The sequence below is a fragment of the Cynocephalus volans genome, chromosome 7 (assembly GCF_027409185.1).
Source record: "Cynocephalus volans isolate mCynVol1 chromosome 7, mCynVol1.pri, whole genome shotgun sequence".
Classification (NCBI taxonomy): Eukaryota; Metazoa; Chordata; class Mammalia; order Dermoptera; family Cynocephalidae; genus Cynocephalus; species Cynocephalus volans.
Window position 1 is genome coordinate 61786848 of NC_084466.1, and position 8688 is coordinate 61795535.

Sequence of the window (8688 nt, forward strand, 5' to 3'; positions counted from 1 at the left end):
GATGTTTAGGTCTAAGGAAGGGAATGTAAAGGATAAGTCTGGAACAACTTGTCACTCCTTAAAACTTGGGGTTATGCCGAAAGAACATAGACGCTAACTTGAAGAAGCCCCACTGGTCAAAGATGGGGCTATTTGAACATCAGTAATAATAATTATAACATCATTGGTTAGAGCATCAAATATGTAAAAACCTATTAATTCATTATAATGTTTTAAAAAGAAAATCTGGCTTATCACCCTTGGATGTAGCTAGGACATCAGCTTATTACTCTGAAAATTGGAAATTAAAGTAAGAGAATAAAGCATCCATCTACATCTCTTGGATGAACCATGTTTCTCATTAACCAAAGAGATAATGATGGAAAATTCTTCTTTATGTAATAATCACTGCAAATAAACCAGGTTCTCATATCTAAAATGGGAATGTTGGGCTGACCCCATGGTGCACTCGGGAGAGTGCGGTGCTGAGAGCGCAGCGACGCTCCCGCCGCAGGTTTGGATCCTATATAGGAATGGCCCGGTGCACTCACTGGCTGAGTACCAGTCACGAAAAAGACAAATAAATAAATAAATTAATTAATTAATTTAATTTAATGGGAATGTTTATGATCTACTTTATAGTGTTACTGTGGCTCACTGTAAAGTCTCAGTAAATGTTAGCTTTTATAATTACTCTTTTTTTTTTTGGCCAGTAAGGGGATCGCAACCCTTGGCACGGTGTTGCCCGCACCACGCTCAGCCATTGAGCTCACCGGCCATCCCTATACAGGATCCAAACCTGCGGCCTCGATGCTACCAGTGCCACACTCTCCCAATTGAGCCACAGGGCCAGCCCTATAATTACTCTTTTTGAAGAGGATACTTTCTCTATTTTAAGATGTTATGAAGAGAACACACATGCTGTTGAGAATATTCTTGAAATTTATTTTCCTACTTAGAACAATGCTTGATTTCAACTTACAACATCAACTTGGTATCCTAAATCAACTTTAATACTCCAATATCATATCCCCATATGCTATTCCATAAGGTCCAGGATGAGCCAGTGAGCCAAATTTATTGAATGACAAATAATGTTTCCATGTTCCAGCAAGGATTTCAATCCTTTGTATGTCGACATGATCTCTCAGATTGGGGAGTGAGTTCAATATGAGTGAACAAAATGACATGAATACTATAAAAAGCCCTTGTAAGTAGAAAACTGAATCCCAAATATGGGATGAAATAGGTCTCCTCTATAAGTGGTTGACTAGACTATACCTTAAGTATCCTTTCCTGTTCTGCATCTTTTACAGGACAATGTCAAGGCAGAGTATATCCAAAGCGATTTGACCAGGATGGTGAAATTTATGCCCCATAAGTTGTGACGTATCAGCAAGTGTTTAGCATTAGCAACTGCAATAGTTAATATCACAGAATACACATTTTCTCTTTGGTATATGTGATATTAACCATATTGCTAGGATTGTTTATTTATTGGCTGCTTGGTGCTTTTCCATTTTGCTGTGGACATTATTTCTCAGATATCCCTGGTTAAAGCAGCCATAACTGTACTAAACTGTATTTGAAAATTAAAGCATCTGAAAACCTCATACTGAAGGCTTAAAACTCCCTTTGTGAAATAAAATTAGCACTCTCTAAGGCCTAATAGGCATGGTTGAGGATACCTCTGATGTCAACACTCTGAAAAGTACTCAAAGTCGCTGTACTATCATCTAATGGAATATTGTAATTTTAGGGAAAAGAGTAAAGAATACTTGAAAGTGATGAAATAGAGGTTATTTTTAGTGGTGCAAAAAATTAGACACAGAAAGCTGGTTTCCTGGAAATGATTTTGCTGTAGGTGTAATTAGGAAAGATATAACGTGTATCAATGGGAAAACTATATTAAAATTATAGTTAAATTCCATAATCATGCATAACCATATAGAAACAATAAATCAAAGTGAAATTGCTCAAAATCATCCTAAATATTTATTATATTTATTATTAATTTAAAATATTGTGTTCAGGGAAATGTTATGACTTCCATTTTTACTAAGAATTCTCCATTCTATTCGGATACAGTTCTACTTGTTTATCTGTATTTTGATGAAGCTTATTACAGCTTTCTCTTTTAAAGGATGGGACATTTCACACAATTTTTCAATATATAAAATTTGTTAAAAGCATAGTTCAAACTATAATGGAAGAACACAAAAGCATATTTCTTGTGGCTTGTTAAACACATTTTTCATTAGAGCTACTTAAAAGTATAATTACATTTTCCAGAAAGCATTTTTTAAAAAGCTTTGGTCTTTGCAAGTGTTCATATACACTTTGTATTTGAAAAGGGGTCTTCAAAAAAAGTAGATTTTGGAAGTAGTCAAAGAACAACAATTTTCATGCTCTGTTATAAATAACAAATAAATTGTCTTTCATTGGGTATCATCTCACGTCAATCAAATGCCAGACTACCCATAATGAACTCCAATCTTTAATAGCTTAAAATTATTTTAGTCTTTTCTAAACAAAAAGCTCTACATAAGTTCTCTTAGTTCTAAACCAGCATTTTTTTATTCAGAAATTATAGAGATTACTTAGTTCTTCTAAATTGTGGCATTGTAGAGAAATTGAAGAATGTTAAATGTAGTTCAGCTTTATAGTGGCTGTAACCATTGAACTTGGTCCTGTGGCTGAGTTGGAGTTGACTCCTGGACGTGGGAGAGAGAACTTTCAGGCAGCAAGAATAATATGTGAAACACATGCTAACAGAAGAGTTAGAATTTTGTTTTAGCTCAAGTATAGGGTTTATTTGTTATACAGAATGGGAAAAAATGAGGAAGGACAAGAAAGTTTGGGACAGATTTTTAAGCATTTACTGCTTATTCATGAAATGAATTCTGTGCCCATGGAAATTTAGTTTTCTTTATTTTCAGAAAAGTCATTACATAATTTTTACTCCAAGAAGTTTACTGAAGCAGTATTATTAACAAAAATATTAGAGCTAGGAGGGACTAAAGATAGGAATGTTGGGAGATTTTGATAACAACAATAATGGTTAAATAATTGATCATCTTATTCATTAATTCATTCAACATACATCAGAGAACCCATTATGTACCTGGTATCTGCCAGCTGGTGGAGATGCAAAGGGGAACAAAACAGAAACTCTCAGAGTTGTATGAGTGGAAGTATCCATGAGAACTTATACTTGCTTTGCAGCCTACTTCAAATGCCATCTCTTCTTTTAAGCACCCCCCTCTCTACAGTTGGAATTAATCCCTCCTTATTTTGTGTTCCCAAAATAAAATAAGAGCTTGATTTATGGTTTTGGTGCAGGATGTTTTACATTGAACTTGAGCCTATTTGAGCCTATTTTATACACACACACACACACACACACACACACACACACACCCCTTTCTCTCTTGCTAACTAAATTGATCCCCTGGATGGAAAGAATCATGTCATATTTATTTTTGCAGTTACCTAACATAGAGAGGGTACAACATAAAAATTGTTTAGAATTCTTTGCCATCAGTTCCATGTTATTGGCTCTAACTCATACTAGCCAGCTTCTTTTTTAGACCATATGACAGAAGTTGATATGCATGTTTTTCTTCTATTGCTGTGCCCCACTTCCATAGTATGTGACATTTTGCAGCACTTTTAGATTATTCATATATAAGCTAAAAGTTTTGAGGACTAGAAACATTAATGTTTACAAGTGTTTTGAGATCAAGGGTAAAGAAAGGATATATTCACTTTAACCTAGGATGAAATCATTTTCACAACACTAACAATTGTTTTTGATAAATTGTTACTGATTTTATATTTTATGTTTTGATATAGTAAAAAACACCACAAAGATATTATGTTAGTGTTGGCAATAAATACTCAAAGTTACTGTAAATTTTCTGTAACTGTGATGACAGATGTTATGACTTTGATATTTTACAATGTTCTGTCCTGTAAATACACATTCCTTTGTAATTTTCTGAGTTAATTGCTCTTGATCTGCATCAGATTGTTATTCTGATGTTCTTGAGCTGTACATGGGATGAAAAATTATTAGAAGGAAGAATGGCTAATTTTAAAAAAGGGAAAGAATGGTTTGAGAGAACCAAGATGATTATATGAGGACACAGGATCTACCGATGTGCACATGTGATTTAATCCTGTCTTTGTCATCTAGTTGGAATAAGAGCAACCAAAATATTTTCCCCATATATCACCCTTTTTGTCTGGTTGCATGAGTTTTCTTTATTAGAAGATTGTCTAAAATCATGTGACCTCAACACAGGTGGAATAATATTCTAAACTTTTAAATTGGGGTTTTAGAATCAAAGTTTATTTATTAAATTTATTATTTGTAGCAACATGGTAATTTCTAAGGACATTAACATCAAAAAAGATTAATGATACAAATAGCAATTTATTATTTTTGGCAAAAGCTAATAGTGTACTTTTACTGTAATAAATGCATGGAATAAAGGAAATAGTATACTCTTATTGATGTACTAAATACATGAAATAAAGCTTGTACATTTTGGCTTGCTTTTTTGTTTAAAGCAATAAATCTTTTCAAAATTATACCAAATCAGACAGTGATTAGATTTCAAAGGTGCTAAGTTTCTTCCTTTTTTTTTCTTCCTTTGTTTTTCTTCTCTTTTTCTTTTTTTTTTTTGACTGCTGCTTTGGAATGGAATTGATCTGGGGTGAGGGAGGAACAGGGGTAGAACAATAGTTATCTCTTGAAAATAGAGATTTCGATGTGTAATTATTTTTGCAAAGTGGCTTAGTTTGGGAATCTCAGAAGCAGACTCTGAGATGAAGATTCTTGAGCAAGTGATTTATGATTGAAGTCTTCCCAGGAGATAGTAGTAAGGGAAGCAAGACTGGTAAGGTGAAAAGATGCCAAGCAAGTCTGCAAATCAGGCAAAATCCTTCTGAGGGTAGCAAATCTCCCAAAGAAAGTCTTAGGTAAGAGCTATTGGAAGCAAACACATTGCTCAGTTAGAAGAGGGCTGCTCAAAAAGGATGAAAAAAAAAGATCCGAGAGGATCTGTTCAGAGCATTGACTGTGTCTATTACACAGTGTTTCAGAGAAAGTTTTTCTTTGTGAAGCATTTCAAAGTAAAGAAAAAATAGACTCTCTTGCATAAACCGGTTATAAATGAAGAGATTGCTTGCAATGTATGGGATCTAACTTTAGGCCAGTGGATTAAGCTTTGGAGTTAAAACAAAAATGAGCATTGGAACCTGAAGATCATGCAGCTTATGGCCGTTCAGGGGCTGGAAAAAAAGTAAGGTCTGAATGAAGAAGTGGCATTTTTGATGGAAAGAAATGAAAGGTGAGGGAATTACACTAATTATTAGGAAACTGTGCATGGATAAATTACATTGACAGATTAATTGAGACTGAAAGTCTTAGCAAATGAATAATCTAAATTAGTGAAAGGTTAGAAAAAGGACAGAATTCTAGAAAAATTCTAGAATTGAGTGTTTTACGCAAATCTATATGAACTGCAAATTAAAATTAAAATAGTTTTCCATGTTATCTAACTGCCCAGCAACATCAATATTACATCTAAGGGATGGAAATGTCTCAGAGAGGTTTCACTATATGGAATGACAGACACTTGAGGGTAGCTGTACAGTCTCTGTGGAAAAGGTGGGTGAGGAGAAAATCATGTGATACTTGCAGCCAAGTAGATGTGCTGACATCTGGCTGGTTCACTGCATCAGTTACTTAACACTAGGTCACTGAAGACAAAATAACTCATGCAAATTACAGGCTTGCTACTTTTTTTCCCCGCATGTCACATACACAAGGAAGCAATATGGATTTAGGGAAAAACAGTCTGGAGAGTATCTTGAGGAAGTTTCTCCAGTACAAGCTCAGGGATTACGTAGGTCGGGGGAGTAATACATAATCGCAGATGAAGTGGATGATGTGTCTTGACATTAAATATTTTGGACAAAAAAAAAATTGAAAATTTATCTTAGACTGGCAATATTTTTTTCACTGCCTCTAAATTACTTTGTGCTGTGTGATGGAGGAATGCTGGCAAATATCTGTAATTTAAGTGTTTTATTCCAATTTTGACATGATTTTTATGCCAGAGAGCTTTTTGGGTAAGAAACCTATTAAAACTATTTATCACATGAACCCTGGTTTTGCTTTTGGAATACATCATCTCATTAATTAAGAGGTTGAAGTCTAATTACTTCATGTCTGTCTTCACTGGATTATGTAAACAGCAACCCTGTCATTACCAAATCATACACTATTTTTACTTTTCGAAAGTTCTGGAGCTTACAGCCATCACTTAAATGGAACATTACAGAAAAGAAAAAGCAATTTGGAGCATACCATTCCTAACTATATATTGAATAAGTCTATTCTGTTATTAGTATCTTCTTCAACTTATTTTTCCTGGTTCTGGTCATAGTTCAGTAACATTCAAGGGAAGGTGTTATATGGTAGCTAATGTGGTAGAGAAGACCCATTCCTTACATTAACAATTTTGTCATCAAAGAAAAAAAAAAATGCTTCCCTTAGAAATACATTATATATTCAAATAACATAGATTATTTTTGGCAGGCACATAACTTTTAGCTTATGATCATTGGCTTTAGTAGTCATTAGCTTAGTTAATGAAAAATAAGATATTTATAATATTGAAAATATAAGCAACTAAAATATGAAACAAATGAAAACCACATATTCTTCTGAATTACCGACTTCCCCTACAAATAGTCCCAAATCACCATAGTATTAATATAGCCCTTTAATAACTTTTATGGACGAATAGTGAATTCCATGTTCAATGTAAGATGCCATACGAACTTAGAATTTTAATTGCAATCTCCTATTTGAAGTTTAAAAGTTTCCACAGCAACTTTTATAATCAGGATTCCACTTTCCTTAGCCAAAATATTTTACTGACATTGACCTTCATATAGTGTTACCTATGCATTTGAGCACTGTTTATTTTTAACCATAAAGTTTCTTTGATTAAATTCATTTATTACTTAAATGTAGAAATAAATAATTACTTATTTATAGTAAAATTGAGGCTTACCCTTGGAATCATATTCTTGTAGTGCCATGTAACTAAAATAGGGCTTTGAATTTCAATTCTGCCACTGATAAGCTATGTGATGAGATCTTAGGCAAGTTACTTAACCTATTTAATCCTCAGTTTCCCCATCTGTAAATCAGGGAGAATAATATATACCTTAAATCATTATTTTGAGAATTAAATGAAATAATGTATACAAATTTCCAAGTAGGGCACGGTATAATTACTCAGTACATTACTATTGTTCAGTGTTGTTATTTCATATCTGTAGTATTTTGTAAAATAGCATGATTAATTAATTGATTGGAAGAGACATGGCCTAACAGATAATATGTAGATCATTTATACTGGCCCTGAGAGTGTCCGCAATAACTGATTTGACTGGCTTTAATGTGTACAATCTGGTGATTTCTATGGTTACTAAGATATAGATTAAAAGTAGATATCAATTTCTTTACATTGGGCAATTATAATTTGTCCATAGATTACACATGTATTATCTTGAGATATTAACTGTGGGTTTTTTCCTCCCTCTGCTTCCTTGCACTAGTTACCTTTTCCTGATGATTTAGGTAATAGCACTTAGCAGGTCAGGGTCAGAACTGATACTACTGAGAATTAAGTCATTCATCAGCTTTGAGCTTCATATTAGGCCTTTTTTAAAAGTCCACAGGAGAAACAATATTCTTGAAATTATAGCTTTTCTTTGCAGAAGACTGGGTATTTTGGCAGATAAAAAATTTGCTGAGCCCTTCAAAGTGCTGAGAACCTTGAAAGACTCAGTTTATACCAGAAATCAAAAAGTGGGGAAAAATACACAGAATAAGTCCCAAAGAGATAAAATTTGACCAGCATACAGAGAAAATTAAATAGGACCAGAGAAACCTTGTGATTGGGCAAGGATGCTGACTGCATTGAGAAAACAAGAGAAAATGATTGCAGGTACAGTACAGACAGAAGACGATGCTCAAAACTGGGAAGAATGGGTTACGTCTCTGCAGAGGCCAGTGAGGTCAGATAATGGCACTTGGGCCACACCCCTGCCCCTGATGACAAAACAATTTAAGTTCTGCAGGAACTTAGACCACTTCCAAGGAGAAGAAAATGAGGAAGAGGAGAATTCTGAACTGTTTACCCAAAAGAAACTGAGATTTAAACCAGAAGCATGTGTGAAAAAGTCCATTAATCAGACGAGCTCATATTCTTAGCTAGGTTTAGTTACTCAGAAATTTAAAAAATAATAACTTTAATTTTCTAACTTTATAGCTTATGACTGTGTTGAAATATCATATCCACTAAATCATCAGACTTGAAAGTAACTCAAGTTTTAGTTCTTCATTAACTTGAAAGCCTCCATTATCTGAAATAGTTTTCAAGATTAGAGTGAGGAAAAATGTTTTGTTTTCAAATAATTTTTTTAACTGCCATAAAATTTCAAATAGGTACATCTATTATTACCCAGGATATTTTAGAAAACAACATTGAAGGGCTGTCCGGTTAGCTCAAGTGGTTAGGGTGCAAACACCAAGGTCAAGGGTTTGGAACCCTGTACTGGCCAGCAGCCAAAAAAAGAAAAAGAAAACAAGCATTGAAAATTACCTTCTCAAATAAGGTACAT